Below are 23941 nucleotides of genomic sequence, written 5' to 3' on the forward strand. Positions count from 1 at the left end.
GGACTGAAGAAAAAGGTGGGAACTCTATTAAAACCTAAAATATAACCTATACAATAGTTTAAGAAACTTAAAAAAAAGGATACACAGAGAATTTAAGAAATGTCCCCCAAAGTCACACCTTCCCATTTGTCGGACAGCCTTTCTAACTGTTTCTAGTGGCTATTTTGCTGGGTTTGCACTTTTGTGAATGTGCCTGTAGCTCCTTAAGGAACAGATGCATATCTCATTTATCTTTGCTTCTTCCGAATCTGGCTCTGAGTGAGTGCTCAGTGGATGTTTATTGGATGGATGGATGGATGGCTAGATGGACAGAGGAAAGAAGGATAAATGGCTAGATACTCTGCTCTCTGTCCAATTAGGTTTGAATCGTGGAAGAACAGAGACAAGGGGAAATAAAGTAGGATATTATTTTAGATTGTATTTTTTTTCACTTTATGTAATGGAAACCCAATCCAAGCTAACTAGAGCAAAAATAAAAAGAAAAGAAAAGAAAAATTTTTTATCATGTAAGTGTAAAGTCCAAGGAATGGGTCCTGCTTCAGGTAGGGCTGAATCAAGATGTTAGAATGGCATCACTGGGGTCTTGGTTATTTGCCCCTTTCTTTTCCTGCCTGTTTCCTTCCATGTTAGCTTCACTCTCAGGCCACTTCAGGTTTACACAGTCTTTGCAGTCCTTGCTCTCAAAAAGAGAGAGGCCATCTTGCACCTGGTTCCTCTCTCCTTCCATTCCCACCTCCACACTTTCCTTCCATCCTGGGCACATACATAGACATACCACACTCCCTTCGAGGTATGTCATGATGTTTGGGGCAGAGTATGGAAGCCTGAATTCGTGGGCAACAAACTGAAAAAAGAGAATTTTAAAATGTGTTTAGCACGTGAAATATAAGGTTCTCTTTTGCAATAAAAAGCGAATTTTTTATTTCAAGAACTCCTAACTAGAATTTCACACTGCCATCCCATGTTGGAGAAATACATTTTAATGGAAATTGAAGGACAGAAAGCATAACTAACTTGCCTGAGGTCACACAGCCACCACCTGGTAGAGCTGGGATGCAAACCTGGGAGGTCTATGAGCAAAGCCAGGGCCCTGACTTTCCTGCTCAGCTGCTAAGCTTATTTCCTCATCAATAAAAACAGAGATAATAATAGTACCTACTTATAGGGTTGTTGGGAGAATTTTATGAATACACAGAAAGTGCTTATGATAAACTCAGCACACAGTAAATACTCAATAAATGCCAAGAGTTCTTCCACTGGGCTGGGGTTGGGGGGGGGTGGAGAAGGCAGGAAACCAAAACATAATTAATAAAATATTCTACTTAGTAGGGTTCTGGCTCACTGATATTAGAATACATTGAGTTGACAAATGTCAGACATTCTTCTATGAGGCTTAATTCGACACGTGGCAGCTCTGGCAGTTACAATATTTCACCAAGTGACAGAGCCTCTGAGAACAGCCTCCGTAATTGGGGCTGCCTTTTCCAGCCAATCATAATGAAGATTTACCCTGCCTCAGAGTATAATTTTAATTCTGTCATGGAAATTGTATGAGTTCCATGCAGGAGAATTCCGAATGGTTTCCCTCTTAGGGAAAATGTCAGATGTCAAATGGATATTAAAGTATTTGAACTTCGGGCAAACGATAGGATCTCAGACTCCTGCAGGTGCCGTGCTCCTTCCCAGCCCCGAAGAACACGGCTGGAGGATTGGTACCGGTCCTTTCTGACCACCGAGAAACTTGCTGGAGAGCTGAAGTTAAATACCCACGCGCTCACCATGGCCCCAGCTAATGCCCACCTCCCCCAGACCCTCCATTTCTCCCTCCACAAGAGAATGTATTCCTAATGCCACCAAATTGTCCGCTATCAGTGAGAGGAGAATTCCTGAGATGGAGACACGGAGGTCCCTAGTCATGCAAGGATTACTAAAAATGTTGGGGTGTCTTTCTAAAGAGGGACACAAGCTGTTAAGTGACATTGACATGTATTAGCAAAAAGGCCAAAGGAGGTGTCTAGCTTTGCCGATTCAGCACAAAGGAGAGGATTCAAGCATTATGATAACGGGGCCATTCACGTTGCTATGGGCTATGGTTGTGTGTTCACACCATAATAAACCTATTTTCAGGGGCTTATAATTCAACCGTAAAAATCTGCTCCATGCTCAAACTTGGCAGAAAAAAATCTCAGAGTCTGAGTGCAGAATCTCTCCCTCCCTTGCTTAAAGTATTTTTTAAAGATGTGTTTTGGATGGGTTTAAATTTCCAAAGTGTCAAAAATATTTGAGATTTGAATGGCTGTTTTTCTTTAGTTGATATCTAGACACGACTAATCTGCTTCTATGTTAAGGAAGCACCAGCTTTTGTTGATCAATTTTGCCTGAAAGGTTGTCAAGCTGGAAAGAAGTTAAACAGCAATCTGAAATGAATTAGAGAGTATTAGACAATAATTAAACTGAAATTAGGGCATCATTTATTCATCAAGTCACTACTAAGAAAAGAATCCAATCCCCGTAGATACCTTTAAAATATTTAGAAATCTTAAACACCTTTGCAAGTAGGGAGGGAATGATGGGATTTTTTCTGCTCAGAGGGGTTTGCTGAGGACAGTGACTGAATTTTAAATGCCACTGAGCCCTGGCAGGGGTGTGTGGGGGTGCTGGGGTGTGGGGGATGAAGCTGCTTTCAAGTTGTGTTGACAATTGGCAGCAATGGCTGATTGCAGGAAAAAAACTCCTCTCTCTATAGAATGGCCTTGGCCCCGAAATCTCCAGGGCAACCTCAGCAGGTGAGTGACATATTTCTGTAGCTTCCACCTAGGAAGTTTACTGCCATGGACAACTGGGGCTGGTCCCACTGGGGTGCTCTGAGGAACCACGTAGGATGGGCCTCAGAGTTGTCTGTGCAAAGAGGGAAGGGTGGGCCACTCATCCATTCAGAAAATTAACTTCCCTGCATTACTGACGGAAAAGAGATGCAGACTAGGCCTCACGTGGAGCTGGTTAGAAATGCGGAATCCCAAGCCCCACCCCAGGCCCTCTGAGTCAGAATCTGCATTTTAACAGCGTGCTCAGGGGCTGTGTGTGCAGGTCAGGTTTGAGAAGGACCAAGCAAGTCCCCTGAGGCTTACACTCTGACCTAGCCCCCAGTGACTGCATTCACCTGGGGAGCTTTAAAAACTGTGGCCTCCTGAGTGCCGTCCCGGACAGGTGCAGGCAGTGAGTACGAATGGTTTAAAGCTGCCCACATGCTTCTGATGTGCAGCAAAGTCAGAAAACTGCTGACCTGGCCCCTCGTGCCCACGAAGGGGCCTTACAGCCTCTGCTTGAATCGTGCCCGTGGCAGCCGCCTCACTGGACCGTCACGAGCAACAACCCAGACCACCTTTGGACACTTAGACACCCTCCCTCGAAGAGTAGGGAGGTCTTTGTTGGAGGAAAACTTACTGCCCAGGGTTCCCAGGGTCACTTGCTTCGGTCCGTGTCGCAATAGAGCCATTTGCTCACCAAGGGACTGCACGCCTCACACCCAGGTGTGAGCGGGTCTGCTTTATCTCACACTCACACGACGTGCCCTGAAACACCCTGTTGTATGAAACACGCACGTTCTCTCGGGCGGGGGTTACTACTGTTTTCTAGAAAAGAGGTTCTTCTAACTCCTGGATATCTGGAACGACGCGGTGCTGTAGGAACGAGCTAGAATAATGGCAGTGGAGGCGCATTACCTCCAGTTTTAAATCTAGTGTCGTTAGTGGTTTCCTTGCTTTCAAAAATTAAGTAGATGGATTTCCTAAGAGAATCTTTAAATAATTCTGTGTAGAACCTTAAGTCTTCACATTATGTCACTTTGCTTCCCTGGTGTCATTAATCATTTATATGATTATGGCTTGATGGCTTACGTTGAAATTAACTCAAAACTGACACGCGGGAAAATATATACAGTGAAGTCAGTTGGAAGTGAAGGTGGGTAGAAAGCGCTCTCTCTCTCTCTCGTTCTTTCTTTGCTTCTTTCTTCCTTTCCTGGCTTGCTGGCTGTCTTTCCAGGCTCTTCGTCATTTTGCTGAACCGTAGGCACTTCCAGTTGTGTGAACACAGAGAGAGAAGACTGTCCTTCTGGCGAGCTGAGAAGGTCCCCTCAGATGATTAACAGATGAGCGCTAGAAAGTGTAGCATTTCAAAGCTGCCAAAACCTTGTGGAATATTTTACATTTTGGTGGGTTCATCTGTTTCCCAGCCATTGTTCGCCTGGTGGGCGCCCCTCGGGACATGTGCTTTTGGTTTGGCCTTTATTGGTTTTGTTCTTTATTTCCACTCTTTCTTTCACACAGGCACATAGGAAATCAGGACTGAAATCATATTCATAAAGTGGGCTATGGTGTGAACCGAAACAAACACTCCCTTTCTTCTGAGGAAGAGACGAGGCTGTAACAGCTCAGGGCAATTGATCATCTCCCCGCCGGTGTTGCTTTTGAAGGGTGTGGAGGGACAGCTGGGAAGACCCCTGATTAAAGACTGTCTTCCTTCCATTATGTTATGCTCCATGAGGTTCGAAAACTTCCAGGAAGTTTAAGCCGTGGTAATATCCATGTGTCTGCCGTAATGACCAAGTTGATAGATTTTTACTCAGTTGTACATCCAAGGGAAACCTTCTCCATTTCCTCTCCCCACCTAGCAATAGTTTAGCCATGTGGAACCTGAGTCTTTAAACGTGCTCATTTGTGCTGAGGTAGGCACTTGCTTCAGGGGCTTCCACATACACATCTGCGACCTCCACAGATACAGCAGGCCGAGGAAAACTGGGGGGTGTCTATTTGGCACCAAGAAACATCCATGATTTTTGTAAGAGGGATTAAATAAAATGAATATCCTAGATGTGTGGTGGAGAGAGAGAGAGAGAAATGCTGTACTCCAATAAAATTACTGGCTCTTTTTTAATTTTCGTGAGAACTGATGACAATTACTCAACTAAATTAACATCCTGCATTGGATGATTCATTTGCCAGCAACAAGAAGTTCATAGGTCAAAAACCTGTACTGACCCTCAACCCCCACTCCACACACACCTTTATCAACACACATACACCATATACATGAGGTCTGTCCAGAAAAAGCACAGCCATTGTTAATATAATGAGAACAGTTTGTGAAACATTGGTGTAACCTGGCAGCCAAGGAGAGTGACATGCATGAACAATGACGACTTCACTGTACTAGGCAGTGGGGGCGGTAGACGCCACTGAGTGAGCATGTGTATTGTGTGGCCATTGCATTCAAAATGACTGAGCAAGTGGAACAACAAAACTGCATAAAATTTTGTGTGAAGCTTGAACATTCCTCCACAGAAACTATTCAGATGATTCAGAAGGCCACAGCCATGGGCAACTGGTGATTGGTAGCTTCATCATGACAACGTGCCTGCTCGTGCATCACATCTTAGGCAGAGTTTTTTGGCAAAACATGAAATCACCCACGTGAGTTGGCCCCCTGCACCCCAGATTTGATGCCCAGCAACTTCTGGCTTTTCACAAAACTAAAACCACCTTTGAAAGGGAAGAGATTTCAGACCATCAATGAGATTTAGGAAAATAAGACAGGGCAGCTGATGGCACTTAGGAGAACTGTGTGAGGTCCCAAGGTGCCCACTTGGAAGGGAACTGAGGCTTTGTTGTCCTATGTACAATGTTTCTTGTATCCATTGTCTTCTTCAATAAATGTCTCTATTTTTCATATTACATGGCTGGATACCACATACACACACACACACACACACACACATATCCAGAAAGTATGGGAGCAGGGAGAGGGGAGGTGGGGGAAGAAGCATTTTACATGAAGATAGGAGGCCTTTCATGAAGTAAAACACAAAAAATAATGGACCGCTTAATCCCTCCATTTATGGGGCTAGGTATTCGAACAGCTTCTACCCCATCTTGGTGCTACCCCCAGACAGGCGAAGAGCCTACTGAGTTATGTAACATGCAAACGACAAACTGCAGTGACCCTAAGTGTCCAGCGGTGACATTTTACATGGGTGCCACCCATGTGGCCATCACTCGTGTTACAATATAGAACATTTCCATCCCACAAACGATTGCTTCTTGCGTCTTCCCAGTCAATATTCCCACCCAGAAGCAAAACACTATTGTGAAATCTGTCACAACTATCAATCGCTGTAAATTGCTTTTGAAATGACAGGAAGTGAAATATCCTAGAGAGAGGTGAGGAGAAATAAATAAGTCAGCTCATCAAAAGAGCAAGAGAAATCATTTATTGATCATTTAATATGCGTAGACACTGTGGAAGCACCTTATTTTAACATCGTAGTTTATCTTCATATCAACACTATGGGGAAACTATTATCCTCATTTAATACATGAGGAAATTGAGCTCAGAAAAAATATGTAACTTACCCAAGGTCATTCAACTAACAGGGGTGGAGCCAAGATTTGAACATGGTTTGTATCTCCAGAGCTTGAGCCCTGAACCACCGTGCTATGTTATCCGGAAGCCTCGCACTGGCTGGGGCTCAGGTGGCTGTAGGATAATGTTCTATTAAGCCACAGGCCTGAAGTATTAAATGCTGTGTTTAAATTCTAGGTCAGATGGAACTTAGGTTGGACCACATGGAACTGTGAAAATATGAATTTTTTTAAGTGTACAAAGGTAATTCCATATGGTTTAACCTCATTCCTTAATGAACAACAAATTTCATCCAAATACGTAACCAGCCTCACTAAAATTCTCGATTAACTTAGACTGTTGCTATTTATTCATTAACAAATATCTATTTGATCCCTGCGAAGTATCAAGTACTATGAGAAACACCAGGAATACAGAAGTAATCAAAACAGTTTACATGCTAATCTATCCACTGTTACCAGGTCAAGTGGATAAAACCCCTTTGCTAATTAGAAATTTGTTCCTAAAAACAAAATCCCTTTTTCAATACCAAAGCTGTCTTAATTAAAAAAAAATTATGTATTGATTTTAGAGAGAGTGAGGAAGAGGGTAAGAAAAAGAGAGAAACATCAGTTTGTTGTCCCACTTATTTGTACATTTACTGGTTGAGTCTTGTACGTGCCCTGACCTGAGACCGAACCAGCAGCTTTGGTGCATCAGGACGGTGCCCTGACCAACTGTGCTACCCCGCCAGGGGCCTGTCTTGTTATAATGACCAATATTCTCAATGGTCAGATGTTTGTTGTTCTGTACTTTCAAGGTTAGGAAAGTGACTAATACATTTTCTAAAGGTTTGTCACAAAATTTCTTCAACAGATACACACCATATGGTGAATCTTCTGTTCCTTCTGGGGTTTGTTCACTAGTATAAACATTAACTCAGTGTTTTTTTCAAAAAGTGCCTGAGTTCTTGACTCCAGCCCGCTGGGTGCTGTTTTGCATGTGATTCGTGTTTAGTTAATATAGTACCCAAATTAACTGAACTCAGTTTTCCCCACGCTACCACACGCCTTGTACTCTTTGCTCCTTCTGTTTCTGCTGTTCTCACTCAGCTTGAGGGGGAAAAATACTCGAATTGGGATTCTTTTGAGGACAGCCAACTAAGGCTAGAGCAGTTTTTGCTGGCTGATGGAATTATTTTTAATACATTTTACTTTTAGGGCAGTTTTATGTTCACTCAGCAAAACTGAGTGAAAAGTACGGGGTTCTGAGATACTCCCACACCCACAGAGGCACACCTCCCGGAGTATTTTATTTGTAAAGATATTTGGATGGGAAAGACTATGAGAGAAAGTATTAAAAATGAAGTTGTTCAAATCAATATTATAATGAATCTGGACTATAGAAAAAAATTAAGACCGCTCTGATTTATTTTATAAAATGAGAAAAAGACCCAAATCTTATAAAATAGTACAAAAAATAGAAAACTATAGACCCAGTTTCTTTGTGGTTACAGATTCAATTTGAATCCAGCAATACTTTAAAAAAAATTATTGTATTTTTCCATTACCATTTAGCCCCTTATAACTCCCCCTTCCCCGATAATCACAACCCCATTGTCCATGTCCATGAGTCCTTTTTCCTTTTTGCTCGATCCCTCCACCCCCCCTAGAGCTGTCTGCCCGCTCTCTACACTCCTGTCTCTATTTTGCTTGTCAGTTCAGTGTGTTCATGAGATTCCACAGATGAGTGACATCATGGAGTATTTGTCTTTCTCTGCCTGGCTTGTTTCACTTAGCATACTGCTCTCCAGGTCCATCCATGCTGTCACTGAGGACAAGATTTTCTTATTTTTTATAGCCAAGTAGTATTCCATCATGTAAATGCCCCATAGTTGTTTTATCCACTCATCTACCGATACACACTTGGGCTGCTTCCATATCTTGGCAATTGTAAATAATGCTGCAATGAACATAGGGGTGCTTATGTCTTTTTGAATTAGTGTTTTGGGTTTCTTCAGACCTGTACTCAGAATATTACAAGACACTGAAGAGAGAAACTGAAGGAAATACAAATAAGTGGAAGCACGTAGTGTTCAAGGATAGAAAAAGTTAACATCATTAACATGTCCATACTACCCAAAGCAACCTATAGATTCAATGCAATTCCTATCAAGAGTCCAGTGATGTAGTTCACCGAACTAGAACAAATATTTCAAAAATTTATATGGAACCACAAAAGGCCCTGCATAGCCTTTAGCAACAGCAACCCTGAAAAAGAACAGAATGGGAGGAATCACACTGCCTCATATCAAACTATACCACAAGGCCATAGGAATCAAAACAGCATGGTACTGGCATAAAAACAGGCACAGAGATCAATGGAAGGGAATAGAGCTCCCAGGAATAAGCCCAACCATTAGAATCAATTAACATTCGACAGAGAAAGATTCACATTGAACCCAGCAATACATTTCAAAACGAATGCATCATGATTAAGTCCCGTTCATTCTGGGAGTGGAAAGATGATCTAACACTAGGAAATCTGACAACGTAACTTCATTACATCAACAAATTAAAGAACAAAATATGATTACAGTAGCATTTGATAAATGTAACAACAAAAACTTTTAGTAAAATAGAAATGGAAGGAAATGACTTAAATTTGGTGAGCGCCACTTACCCCAGTCTTACAGCAACCATTATATCAAGTGGTGAAACCCTAAAATCATTGCCACCAAATAAATAAAGCAGGATGTTTTGTAACATCGTTATTTGAAATGGTTTTAGGAACTTAGTTATTGTGATAAGACAAGAAATTAAAATAGTTGCTTAAATGATAAAAAGGAAGAGATAAAACTACCTTTGTATAAAATGATAAAATTGGACTGAAGGCTTTAGCTTAGTGGGTGGTCCTGAATGAGTGCATTACAGGTCACAGTGGGCAGCCTTATAGCCACTGTGGATTCTCTGTCCCCTTGTTGTCAGGGTGCCACCTCTAGTGAGAGGGTCATGTGACAGCATTCATTTTTAGCTGGCCATCACACATTCAGCTCAGCCCCCTGTGAGCCCCAGAACTGGCTTCTTCCTCCTCAACAAGCTGGTTGTAGGGAGCTCCCCATGTGGCCATAAGTATGAGCCTCGGGGGAGTGAGGTGGGGGGGGTCGGGGTTACAGCTCCTCTCCCACCACTCTCCCAGAGAATGTTAATTTCCCAGCACTTCGAAAACAACGTCAGCCTGGGAGTCCTTAGCGGGGAGTGCAGGGACATGGGCCAGTGCCACAGTATCAGCCACACTAGCAAAACCAGCTACCAAATGGAAATGAAAAAAAAATCCTGCTCACCATATTAACCAGGAATAAATTTAATAATGTAGAGCCTATAGAAAGAGAGCTATAAAATCTTATTGAAGATCTTAAAAGAAGACCCCCCCCCATGGAGAAATATATCCTGCTCCTTGAATAGGAAAGCTTAATACTATAAAAACACCAGTCCTCAAATTAACGTAGAAATGAAATGCAATTGAATTCAGCACCCCAGTACATTTTTTCTGAGGAGGGGGTGGTGGCTGGGAGTGCATAAAATGATTTTTAAGTTTATGTATTATAATAATTATCTAAGAATGCCCAAGAGAAGTTTGAAGGACAAACTACCATATTTTGCCATGTATAATGTGTACTTTGTGGCCAAATTTTTGAGGGAAAAGTAAGGATGCACATTATACATGGGTAGTGTCTGAAATGCCTTGTATCTGTTCTTATGTTTTGTAATTACTTGTTATGTAACATTTCTTGTACCATACTATGTTAAAAAATAAACGCTAACATTCCTTTACAACACAAAAAACAAGTATCTACATATAAATGTTTAAAAAATTGAATGAAAAAATTAAAATGAAGATTTTTTTCCCTGAAAGTCTGGGCTACAAACATAGGTGAGCATTATACATGGCAATATGTGGTATTTGGAAGTGTTCCCTTACAAAATAATGAAACTCACTATCCTATACTATATAACATGTGCATATGTGTAACATATATGTATAATATATATGTGTGTGTGTACTGTATACTATACTACACTATAATCTAAACAGTGTGCCATTGACAGAGGACTAAATCAATAGACCAAGAACAAAACAGAGAAGCAGAAATAGGTCTGGGAACATCCTACCTGGAAAAGGTGGTACATCGATTCAATGTGAAGAAGATAAGTTTATATACTAAATGACACAGGAAGAACTGCTTGGCTACCAGGGTGGGGAGAATGTTAGATCTCAAACCTCACATCATAAACAAAAATAAATTCCAGATGAAATTCTCGAAAACTACGAGTTTGAAAAACAAGCTCAATACTTTCCATCTGAGACGCAGGTGCCCTGGGCTCTGTTCTTGGGCAGGGGAGTAAGGGGAGCCTCATTACCATCGGCACTGGGGCTCCACATTCCTCGGGAAATTCCAATGATTGGGGTGCTGAAGGACTGGAGTCTTGTGTCCCAAAGCACTTTCCCAAAGGGAGCCTGTCCCCACCCTGGGGACCAGGGTGCACCATACATCCCAGCTTCCCTAAGTGAAGTCTTGGCGTGCCTTGGAGAGTCACTTAAGTTCTTCAGATCTGTCCCCTCGCCTGTAGAAGATGGTGAAGATTGGTGGGATGACAAAGGTCATCTTAAAAGAGTTCCTGGTGCCTAGTAAGTACCAAATAGATGTTACCTATTTGTATTATCACTATCATTATCATTAATATAGTTGTGGCTTTTGGTGTCAAGTAAGAACAATGGGTCATCACCAGGAAACGCCCTCCCCCAACCTCATCCATTCTCAATAGCACCTGCTTCCTAGTACCTGCTACAGTTATTGCCGTTGTTCTGCCAGCTCTGTGACTTCAACATATGGCTCCTTATTTCCCTTTACAGTTTTTTTCAAAGGCTGTTATCTTACTCTTCGTGAGAATCCAACCTAACTAGATCTGCTTATAGCCTATCACTTGCTAATGTTTTTTTCTTCCTGTTAAAGAATTTTTCCACACTAACGCAGGAAGGTAAGCTATCGTGCCTGGCTTGACCCTATCAAGCTAGACTAATCCCCGTATCAAATTGTTCTCTTTTAATTAGACTTCCTGACAGTTTTCCCACTTCCAAGCTGAGACTCCTCAGGGATCTGTGAGATCTGAAAACCGTTTTCCAGAAAGTAATCTTAGAAAAGCAGAAAGCCTGAAACACAGCCAATTTCGCCTGAGAGCTGCAGACCTTGCCCTAATGGGAGACCAACCGTGGCCCCTCCTCTACCCCAAACTTCCCTCTGGCCGGATCTGAGCGCTCCTTTCCAAGGCTCTTTGAGGTGGTGCCCACTCTTACACTGAATGAGGAACTTGAGATGGCATCTCTTCACTCTTTTAAATGGAGAACGGGCTTTCGCAGAAGAAGCTAACAGTTATTAAACATCTACTGAGTGACAGGCGCTATGTTCAATTCTTTATACACGTACAGAGCACTAGGTAAGTATCTGAACTGCCTTGGATTTTAAAAGTAACTTTTTATTTTGAACCAGTTTACGCTGAACAAGAAGTTGCACAGAATCATACAGTTCCCTGTGTACTTCATGCGTAGCTTCCCCCAATGATAAAATCTTACACAACCGGAACACATGGTCAAAGCCAGGAAACTGCCATTGGTGTGACATAGGAACCCAGCCTCCACCCTTGTCAGATTTCACCTGAACAGTTTGCATTAGGGTCTGGCTCCTCATTAGTTATGTGCAACTTTGGGAAGAAACCCAACATCTCTGCTTCAGCAAACTCATCTGTAAAACGGAAACAATAACTGGTACTTCATCGCGGGATTATTGTGAGAATTAACTGAGATTAGCTATTATCATCGGCGAATCCATACAACAGTGCTGTGAGGGAGACAAAGAGGGAGACTCTGCAAAGCTGGCTGCCATTATCCTCCTTCCTTGGAGACATTGGGTCCCTTCCCAGCGAGGGGTGGAGTCCGTTTGCCTGCCCTTGCATCTGGGTTTGGCTCTGTGAGACTTGCTTTGGCCCAGTGAACACAGCAGAAGTAATGATGTGTTGGTTTTGAGCCTGTGTCTCAAAAGGCCTTGTGTTCTCTCGCTTTCTCGGAATACTGCCTCCACCACAAGAACAAGCCCGGGCCGGCTTGCCTTGCGAGGAAGACGTCTGACCCAAATCAACTCCGCCACCCAGCGCCAAGCCCCGGAGGTGGAGCTGACCTGCCGCTGACTGAAGGCAGAGAGAGCCCACTGGGGACCAGAGCAATGACTCAGCTGAGCTGAGCCTCATCCTCCCACCCAGGGAGCCAAAGAAACAACTGTTGTTTCCCGCTAAATTTTCAGGGATTGTTATGCAGCTATCAACAGCTGATACAGCTGGTACGAGGAAAATACTAATAGCAATTACATTGGGGGACTAGGATGAGAGTGGATGAGATAATATATGTAACCCAGTTAGCATCCAGCACAGAGAAACACTCCAGCAGTGTTAGCCCTTACTGTTGTCACCTCACCGTCCCATCCTGTGAATGAGGAGACTGATGTTTAGTCAAATGTAGGGAGTTTGCGGGTGAGTATCGGCGCGGGGTTTCAAACACTGGTCTGACTTCAAAGCTGTGTGCCTTCCCCTGTAGAAAAGTGTCTCTTTCTGTTTCCTCTGTCCTCATGTCATTGGGGTATATCTCATGCTACACTACTTCACCAGGATTCAAATAGCGATACAGTGTAACGGGTTCTCACTCTTCCCCTCTTCCCTGTGATTCCATAACAAACTTTTAAATTCAAAGTTGACAATGTGCATATTTATGTATATGCATATATATGCCACCAAAGAAAAAAATGTTTGACATTTTAATTATTCATTTAAAATGAAAACACTCAAATCAGACTTTTGAGGGAAATTCCAAGTTTTCTTCAAATCTTCCTCCATTAAACAGCAATGGGTCCACATTTCGGTGTAGAAACAAGTCCCAGAGAGTCCCAGAGACTCTCCACTACTGATCATCTTTGCAATATTCTGGAATGCTGGGCAGAAGTCAATTGATTGTTGCTGAGCAAAAAATAAAAGGCAATAAACTCTTGAAGTTTCTCAGTAATTGTTAGTCCTATAACGCCACAACACTTTTACTTTTTTCAGGTGACGGCTGGGGGGACCATGTGCCGGTGTATGAATGTGCTGACAACAACATACTAGTGCAAATGGGCAGACAGAACCATCCAGGACCGTGGGGGAGAGGAGGTGTGAATGTGCTGCCCCGGTGTCCCTTTGCCAAGAAGCCAGACAGAACATGAGTGACAGGTTTGGGAAAAGGACACATGGAGGACTTTACTGTGGCAAGGTTTCATTGTCCATTTTTGATAAACATTCGATGATTTTTATACTGCCACAAATCAAGTGGAATCATAGCTGAATGTAAAATGTACATACACAGTGCGTTCATTCTTCTGATGATTCAATCGCATTACCGCGTTTATGGCCGATTTATAAGTTATCACCTTCACCCCCAGAGAAGTGATAAATATTCTCCTTAGCATGTCACATAAGCTTGTGGCCCAGGGGAGGAACTAGAAGGCAAAAAGCCAATTTGAAATGTAGAGGGTCCTTCAGCCCCAGTGGGAAGTAATGGACTACTTCCCCAGAATGAATGAGAATGTCACGCCTCAGGGCAGAGAGTGTTGGTAGTTCACCCAATGTTTACCTTTCTCTTTTCATACTAATAAAACCCTGATTTTGTTGGGGGCAGCCATGTGCCAAAATGAAAAAAAAAAAAAAAAACCACACACAAACCCAACCTATTATTTCCCAACCTCCCCTGTAGCCAGAAGTGGTCATGTGACTAAGTTTTTGAGACTGATAATGTAGGTTGAAGTTGTTAGGTGAGACGTTTGCCCATTTCCTTTCTCCTTCTTCCTTCCTGGAACACAGTTGTGATGGTTGGAGCTATAGCAGCCATTTTGCAGTTATTCAGTACCTAAATTTTTTGAATCTTAGCCCAAATCCCCACACTTAGTTTAGCAATTGATCTAATGCTCCTATGCCTCAATTTCTCATTTGTAAAATCAAGGTAACAAAAGTATTTACTCTAGTTATGACATCTCCCCCATAAATGACCTTGCAGAATGATTGGATGTGTGAAAGTTTTTTCAAAGATAGGTACATTTTGTACAAGCTGTAGGAATAGAGGTAATAATCATAGTAGGAACAACATTACTAGTGGTAAAAATTAGAATCATCAAATGACCTGAGGGCCAATCTAGGGAGTATGTGCAATGCTATTACGAGGATTTTGGCTTTCATTCCATGAATGGGGCATTTTGGATAATTCATGGACATATTGGACAATCTGAAGCAGGAGAGCGACACAATTGCATTCAAGTCATGAGAAAACTCTGGATGGTCGTGAGAAGTGTGGTAGAGACGGGACTGACTTCACTTGACACCAACTGTTATCTTTAGGAGCAAAAGTTGTCAAAGGAGGGACAGGACTGCTCTTCATTCAGAGGTTAACTTGATGTCCTCAGTAACCCTGAAGAGAGGGTCAAATGGGGTGGGAGTCTTTTCCCAAATGATGCCTGCCCTGCAGGGGTTGATTAAGCTTTGAGTAGGGGGTTTTGTCACACTTGGCTTTGATACTCCTTCGAAGGGTGCTCTGGGCAATTCCTTCAAGCAGGATTTTTCTGTGCTTTCCTGTAAAAATGACTTTCAGGCACAGTCATTTTTTTTTAACTCTGTAGTTGGGACACTAATTTATCTCAAGATTCTAAAATATTTTCAGATTCCAAGTGTAGCCACTGCAACTGACTTAGCTGTCAAACTTCTGAAGTTATTGGCATTAGTGGAAGAAAATTAAAGACATCTTCAGCTTCCACACAGGGGGCTGGAATTAGCTCCCAACTTTAAAACCGCCCCTTATTCCACCTTCAAGGAAATGCTGTGTGCGTGTGGGAGGTGCTACCGAATCATTCTGTTTAAAGACTGTAAAACATTAATAGTTAAACGGAGTTAAACTACATAAAAACTCAAGATAAACTGCATAAACATTGTCATCTTGCAGGAGTCTTTTTTTTACTTCTTTTGATAGAATCAGAAATCCAAAATTAGTTTTATTATTAATTAAAATTTTCCTAGCTGATAAAAACCCCAGTAAAAGATTCAAGCGGATCATCAAATACACTGCTTCTGTCTCAAATCTGTGTGTTTCCAGGTGTCTGTGCTGAGCCCACTCATAGCCACTGGGGTACCGCATGCTCATTTCCCCCTCCAATCTGTGGGGGCTGGGTACAGCACTGTCCTGTCTGGTGGCAGAGTGAATCAATGACGTGCCCTCCTCAAGTTCACTCCTAAGGCCTGTGATTGTAGAAAACAGAAAAGAGGAAACAGTCAGCAAAGGGCTCATATGTGGACCCACACCGGCCCACTGGTACTGGGTTTTTGGTGCCCCACGCGGAGAGTTCTGAGACTGTGTGTGGAATTTGAGGGAGAGCAGACCTGATTGGACCATAGTGTCAGCCACGGTCTCAGGAGGCAGGACAGCCCGGTGAAGACCAGGATTCACCAGCCCCAAGGAGCCTGTATCTCAGGGAAAGGGAACATGAGGGGAACGTCCATCAAATCAGCCATCTGTATATTTATTTGCAACCTATATATTTCCAAAGAAGGTTTAAGGCAACTTACAAAGATACGTATCATGTCCACAGGATAAACAGTGAAGAACAATGCTGGCATGGAGAGAAAGTGAGTGTGGCAGTCCAGGGCCGTTGGATCTGGGGGCAGCGCACACTCAGGTTTTTATTCTCCAATCATGTCCTTGGGGCAGTCACATGACCTCTATGGGCCTCTGTTTCCTCGTCTGCAAAGTCGGGGGAATGGAGACCCTCGGAGGTCTCTTCCAGCCCGGATGTGCATGCTTTCCAAAATGTCCCACAACCAGGCACGTGATCTTCGGTACACTTGCTGTGTGCCCGGCTTCCAGCTAAATATCGCCTCCTCTAAATCCTTAGAACGACCCTGAATCGAGTGGTTATTATCACTCCATTGCACAGGTAAGGGTACTGAGCCACCCATGGAGGTGGGCAAATTGCCCCGAATCACAGATATAGTAAGGGCAAAGAGAAGATAAGTATAGTGAGAAGCTGAAGATAAAATGAAAAAGGCTGGGAGAAACCCCCCTAATTAAACAGATGACTTGAAGGAACCGAACTTGAGTGAAGAAAGTGAACGTGAGTCCACAGCACTGAGGCTGGTTTTGGTCTCCTCTCGGCTCTCCCTGATGGGCAGCAAGGGGGTCAGTACCTCACCTGGTTGCCTTCTCAGCACGTCCTGTGGCCAAGTGAAGAAAACTGGAGTGATGGTGTAGGCAGCGGGCTTTCGCTGCGTGATTTTCCCATCCTCTTCCCTGTGCTTCTCTGGCCTCCCACAAAGCCTGAGTCGCTTTGCCAAACTTAGGCCTCCTGGTTTACCACAGAATGGCCACAGTAACCACAAAACACAGACAGAAGCCACAAGAGGAACTGAGGTTACACCAAGGGGCCCCGTGGCTGCCCCTGGGGTGGGCATCCCAGATTGCCCTTGAGCTGGATCAGCCACATCCCTGACTCTGCTCCCAGCTTGACATTGAGGGAGTGGTCTCTCCCCTCCCAAACATCAGGGCTGGTGACCCTCAGCTGGTGCTGGAAGAGACACTGGGCTCTCCGCTAAGTGCTTGGAGATTATTAGAGGTTAGGGGCCTTGCTGCTCAAAGTGGGGATCCACAGTGGTTAGATACGAAGAACCTCAGCCCCCCTCCACCCCAGCAGACCTACTGAACTGACTGCATTTTTGCAAGATCCCCAGGGTCAATGAGTACACACAACGCTTTGAGAAACTCTGGAATTCAAGATTATGCCTCACTTTTAAAACAATTCTGATGTCTGCATCCCAAACTAGACCTATTATATCAGAACCCCTGGAGGTGTGCCTGGGTGATTGTGATGTGCAGCCAAGGTCAAAACCACTCCAACATCTGACGGCTCTCCAAAATCCAAACCTACCCTAGCCATTTCTAGACATCAGCTGGCAAGCAATGCCATTTCATGGCAAAGAGCTCACAAACCTTTCTTTAGAAGATGAAAATGAGACAACATGAGCTTTTCATAAGCAAAAACTCATTCTTTTTAAAGGATGGTCTTTTATTCTGAAATTGTGTTCTTACTATTTTCTTTTCGTGATGTTCTAAAATGTCCTTTAAAAAAAAAAAAAAAGAAACATTGAAGGAGGTAAATGTTACTCATTTCCAAGTCAAAAGCAGCAAACCCTATTTGGTATCTTGAATTTTTTTTTAAATCCACAAGCCTAAGAATCACAACTCTAGAAAATAGATTTAAATATCTCAGTGGATACATTCCTCACCTTCCACCCTTTACCCCTACCCCCTACTTCCTCAAATTAGCAGGAAAATCGCCTCACTCAGTAAGGTACTCCATCATGAGTCCGAAGTCAGGAAATGATTCCAGCCTTGTATGCACACATTTCGACAAAAGGTAGACAGACATCAGGTCAAGTTGAATAACACGGGGTGTCTATTATGTAACATACTGGACTTTTTTTTTTGGCAAATGATAGTGTTATTACGGTCAACCACCCAAACTGGCCATCCACAAAGGAGTCTCTTGGATTTGTGCTAAATCAATGCCTCTCAAGTGTTAGCGTGACTCAGTTACCTAGAGGGCTTGTTACTCTCTGGGCTGCTGGTCTCCCCCTTGAGTGTTTGATTGATAAGAAGCTCCAGGGGGTGGGCGGGGCTTGAGGAATTTGTATTTCTAACAAGCTCCCAGGTAAGGGTGCCAGCCTCGGGACCGCGCTTTGAGAACCACTGCTCCAGATAAAGAAAAATTGCTAAAGAAAATGTGAGTCACACTGACTTTTTTCTTGCAAAAAAGAAGAAAAAGTATATTTTTAGTTTAGTTTGTCTAGAGGGTATGTGGGCCTCCGGCAGAAATGAGTCATTTGAAGGACGCGATTTGCAGGGCTCTCATAAAATGATGTTTTCGAAACAGCATCGAGTTAGCTGAGAGTCCCTTTGGAGAAGGGGACTTTCTTCTGTTGGAGGCAGGTGAATAATTCCACAGGCAGTGGTCTCCTTCCTGGCCTGAACTTCACCTCTGTCGGTCTCTTCATGCCGGGCTGGTGCCCACTCCAGCTGCACCTCTGATTTATAGAACAACGCTAATAAGGTGCAATCTTCCCAAGGTTGGCTCCCTTCCGATCCGCCGCCAGCCACTACAGACAACCGACCCACGAAATTTAGAAGTGGAAAAATAAAGCACCCCACGCGGTCCCACTCTGGGGCGCACCTGCGACCCACTGGACAGCCCATCAGCCTCCAAACCGTTCTTAGAAAAATTAGGCTATCTTTCATTAGCTATCTATCATGCGGCCTCCACCGGGCTGCAGGATATGAGGGCCATTTAATTAGGCCCTGCACCACTCTCTGGTGTGAAAAGGCTCTCAGACACTTTGATTCCCCACTGCTTCCCAGCAGGAAGTTGTTGGCGATAATTGACATAGGATTTCCTTGTTAACCAGCAGCAGACATGCGGGATTAAAGCGACAGAGATCTCCAGAAGAAAGTGAAAGAGATAAGAAGCTCGGAAAGACTTCTGCTTATTCGGCACTTGAGCACAGGGAGGAAACAGCGACTCCCAGAGTGGAAGGGCGTCCCCTTATCAGACCCATTTCAGCTTGGCTGATCAAAGATTGGCTCCCCGTAAAATCACACAGGCCTGGGGTTTGTTAGTTTATTAAGCGGCAGGTTTTAAGAATTATCACAGGTTTAAAGATGGATTGCCGTTTACGTGAAGGGGGAGAGGATTATCGGGTTTTCATCTTAACAATTATAAAATATCACAGCTGAAAGCTTGCTTGCAAATGACATAATTTTCCACCGCCAACTAAACAGGTCATTGTGAGGCGCATGTAAGCGTTCTCCACGAGGGGGGAAATACAGGCAAATTAACTCTGGGGAGGAACGAGGACGAGGGGGCCTCCAAACGCCTTGCTCCACTTCGGAAGCTGGTGCCATCTCCTCTTGCCCTGCGCGATTCCATAGGTAATTATATTTAATTTCTTGCCGGGGCTGTTTAGGTCAGCTTGCTTTAAAAGAGAGGGACGGGAGAAGCAGCCCACTGAGCTGGCTCTTTAAAAGCGATTGTGATAAATGATACCGAAATAGATCCACATGAGCGGAGTGGAATGAAATGTCGACTTCGGAGTAGAGACAATTATTGTATATCACTTAATAACTTAACCTTACAAGAGCACATGTGGCATTAATAAAGGGTTGGGAGCTGCAAAGGCATGTTATAGGACTTCCTTTTGACAACTATATACAGGTCCTGGAATAGCAGAACTGGGAGACAGGTTTGTGAGTCGGCTGGGCCCCGTACTTAAATGGGAATCCTGGCTCTAGATAAGTATGTAATTACCAGGGCTTGCATCCTTGCTGGGGGTTTTCTGTTTGTTTTTGTTCATAGTTATCAAAGAAATGTACACTTATGGCAGGAAAACTAGAAAATACAGCAAAATGTTAAAAATAAAAAAAAATGATGCCCCCTCCACCCAGTGCTAAACGCTGCCGGAAGCCCTGCCGGTTTTGCTGTTACACACACACAAATGTGGACTGTCTCATAAAGTCTGGCCCATGCATTGTATTTTTAAAAAATGCATGGTTTACTTATCCGTGAATTTTTCCTACATGTAGGGAACATTTGAAGGGAGGGTTTTGAATCCTGGCACTAGGTGTGAGGACGTCATTTGCGTAGATAATCCCCAATAGTTAGGCGTGTAGACTGCTGTCAGTTTTTGGCCGTTAACAAACAAAGCTGCAATGACCTGCCTTGAATAGGGATCTTGCTTGATGTTTTATTGTTTCCTTGGCAGCGTTAGAATGAGAAGTAGAATTCTGACTCCAAGGGCCACAGGCATCTCAGATTTGCAGATTTCCAACATAGCCTGAAAATTCTCTTTCCCTGGTGTGGAAGTCAGAAGCATTTTGTGTCATCCACGCGGAAAGCAGAGCAAATGACAGCGGCTACTTCTGCGAAAGAAGGTCAGTTCTTCTGACGGCATCGCTTGGTGGCGTGTCTTGTCCCGGTCTGACCTTTTCTTGTTTGGCTCTGTGACAGATGTGACAATAAACAGTGACTCAATAATCAAGTTAATAGGGCCAAACTCTGAAGATAATCATGTCAACGTTGATGACTTAAACACTGAACACATCTTTTATCCGAGAAGTTCAAGTTCCTCTGAGAGCCCCGATTCATTGTCATTCACAAGTGCAAACCGAGTTGGTTGAAGAAGGAAACAAAAGCAAAAACCTTTAAAGCAAACTGAAAGGGGGGCAGCAGGAGGAAGAAGGAGACACTGATTCTGGGAGAGGCTTTTTAACAAAATAACCCTCACGGCCTGATCTAGTGCAGAGAAGAGGCTTTTTATTTCCCCCCTGTAAACAGGCTGTAGCTCGTCAGTCATCCAACCTTTGAGACTATCTTGAAATCAACCAAACACCTTCGCTTTCTGTGTCTTTAACTTCAGTCTCTCTTCCAAGTGGGATTTCAGATGTAAAAGCCCAGTTGTCCCTCATTTGAGGGGTGGGCATTTGCAGGTGACTGAGAGGATTTGAGGCATTACGTAATTTCTGCATTAAAGAAGGTGGGCTGCTTGGGCAGAAGTTTATGCTACTGTAGGATTTTTCTACAGAATTTATTCATGAAGAAGATGCAAAAAAGTTGCTCTTAGTTGACTTACAGCTTTGGAAAATAGATGTGTCTATGAAAAAAATATGCTTTTTAATATATCTATCTCTGAAAGAAAATCCACCCTATTTATTTATTGAAAAGATACTCTTAATTAACCTACAGTTCTTAAAATACATATTTATGAAATTACTTTCATAAAACACCATGCAGTTATTGTGAATCTGATAACAAATTATAAGCAATGTTAACTGTTTATTAGTATGGAGCCACTTACATTTCTCCCTCTATGAGCAAAGATGGAAAATGGCTGTTTCCCTCTCCGTGCCAGAGACTAAAGCCCACTCTACTAAAATCACATCGGACCCAAACACATGGTACCATGTGCCAGAAATGAGCCTGTTCCTGCTTAAAGGAAAAGAAAAAACTAGCATAAACCTATTTATCCCAGCTTTTTCCTTGTCCTTTTTAGTTTGGGAAATCTGCAATTGTCTCATAAGGCAAAATTCAATGAAGTTGTTATCTACAGTGGAACCTACAGGACTAGGCATTTTAAATTCTGCTGCTATAATGTAACCCCAACTTTCAACACTTTGGCTCATCTGAAGGGCTGAAGAGTAGTAACCAGTCTCTCTGTGCCCCAATCCTGCTGATGGAAGAGACGTAGAAATCATTTCAGCAGCTGGGGCTGCTTTGCTCAGAGAAACATCTGTCCAGGAGAGGCAGGGAGTATTACTAACCAAAATAAGAATGAGCAAGAACATCACCTTCTCGATCCGGTCCCTGAGGGTGCCTTAGGAAAGATTGTCCCCGTGACTTCTCGTCATTTAGGGTGCAGAGATCAGAGACAAATGGATCTCGTTGTAGCAGTGTTCTCATTGCCGCCTTGGGAAACTCCCAGCAAAGCTCTGGCAGAATAACGCAATGGCCTAGATGCGAGTATGGCAGTCTGGTTCGAAGCTCCAGCGATGTGGAGGCGAATCAAAACCTAATTTCTAGGCTCGAGCTTCAGCCGTGTCTAGAAAGTGTATCTCCAGAGACGGTCAGGGAGTGCTAACTAGTAATGATCAATCCTATTTTTCAAATAAGGAAGAGTTTGTATTTCTCTCTTGTAGACAGAAGAACCCCAATTTTTACCCCTTACAATTTTCCTTTGGGGCCCAACAAAACAAGATTTGTTTTAAAAACCCTTTAATCAAGGAGGATCTATGGATTGCTTTTATTTTATTAAGTTGCACATCCTTTGTCCATGAGATAGGGGGCATTGTGATATATAGAGAAAGAGATAGATCTGTATATATTTATATATTTATATATATTTATAGGTATATATATCAATCATAACGTGGCATACATGATACATATAATACAATGATATGTTATAGTGTTACAAGCAAAAGAAGAGCAATAAAGTGATACGTGTGGGCGTTTCATAAATTGTCAGGGGGGTTTGAGAGGAAATTCTTTTCAACTGAGCTATAATTAACATATATTAGTTGCAGGTGCACAACCTGCTGTTTGCTGCTGGTATGTGCTACAATATAATCACGTAAGTCTAGTTAACATCCATCACCACACCGTTACAGAATGTTTTATGGTAATGAGAACTTTAAAGATCTATCCTCTTGGCAACATTCAAGTTTGCAGCGCAGTATTTCTAGCTTCAGTCAGCATGCTGTGCCTTACTTCCCCCCCCCAGGTTTATTTGTTTTATAACTGAACGTTGGTACCTTTTGCCCACCCCCATCCATGTCACCCACCTTATACCTGATCATTTCTGATTTTGTTTAACCCTTTCATAGAAGATTTCTCTGTAGGGCTCTGGTTCTTCTCCAGCAGATCAAGCTGAGACAGCTTCTCCAAGGGGAGCTGATCTTTTAGCACCTGTAATGAAAGTCACTCGTGTCCACCGAGGGCTCCCTGTGGCATGTCAGGTGCAGTTTTAAGCATTTTACTTGTAACATCTCATTAAGCCTCACACCGCCCGATGTTTGAGAACAAATTTCCCACACTGAAAGTCTTCATTCATTCACTTGTTTAGACATAGCAATGAGTGTCTACTACCGGTCAAGCGCTGCATGAGCGTGGAGGATTTGAAGATGAAAACTGAGCTCATTTTGGAAAATACAGGACCACAGACAAATAAGTGCAGTTGAGTGTAATCGGAAGGAGGCAGGGCCAGACTGCTTAGTGCACTGGCTTCTGATTCGGGGGGACTTGCGTGGAAGGTCAGCGGCATGCATCACTTGCTATCCGGTGCCCTAGGGCCAGCTATAGGACTTCTCAAGGACACACTTGCCTGTCATCGAGCAGCAATAATAATACTGATTCCATAGATTTTGCAAGAATTAAAAGAAACCAACAGGTCAAGCATATAGTAAGAAGCTGACATCTAATAAACACTTAATAAATGGTACCCACTTATAATTTTTATTATTACTATTACTGTCAGTGCTACAACCATTTAGAAAAGCATATGGAATTATAAAACATTTCAGAACAAGGAGTTTCCTCCTGTAACACCAATATTGCTCCTCCCAGATTTTGCCTGATTTTCCAGGGGTTTCCAGGGGTCACCTGCAGACCAGGGCTGGTAAGTGATTACAGCTCTTCCAGTCTGTGCACCTGGTGCCCACTCCTCGGAAGGAAGGCTGTGCTTCTGAGATGGTGACCTTCTTCAGTGTCTATGTTATTTAAAACTTTTTTCATGTATATTAACGTTTTGTGTGTAATTTACAGAATGATGGAGACAATAGATGACATTTGTGGAGGGATATTAATGAGTTTATTTGGCAAAATAGA

The sequence above is a fragment of the Desmodus rotundus genome, chromosome 4 (assembly GCF_022682495.2).
Source record: "Desmodus rotundus isolate HL8 chromosome 4, HLdesRot8A.1, whole genome shotgun sequence".
In the NCBI taxonomy this organism is placed as follows: Eukaryota; Metazoa; Chordata; class Mammalia; order Chiroptera; family Phyllostomidae; genus Desmodus; species Desmodus rotundus.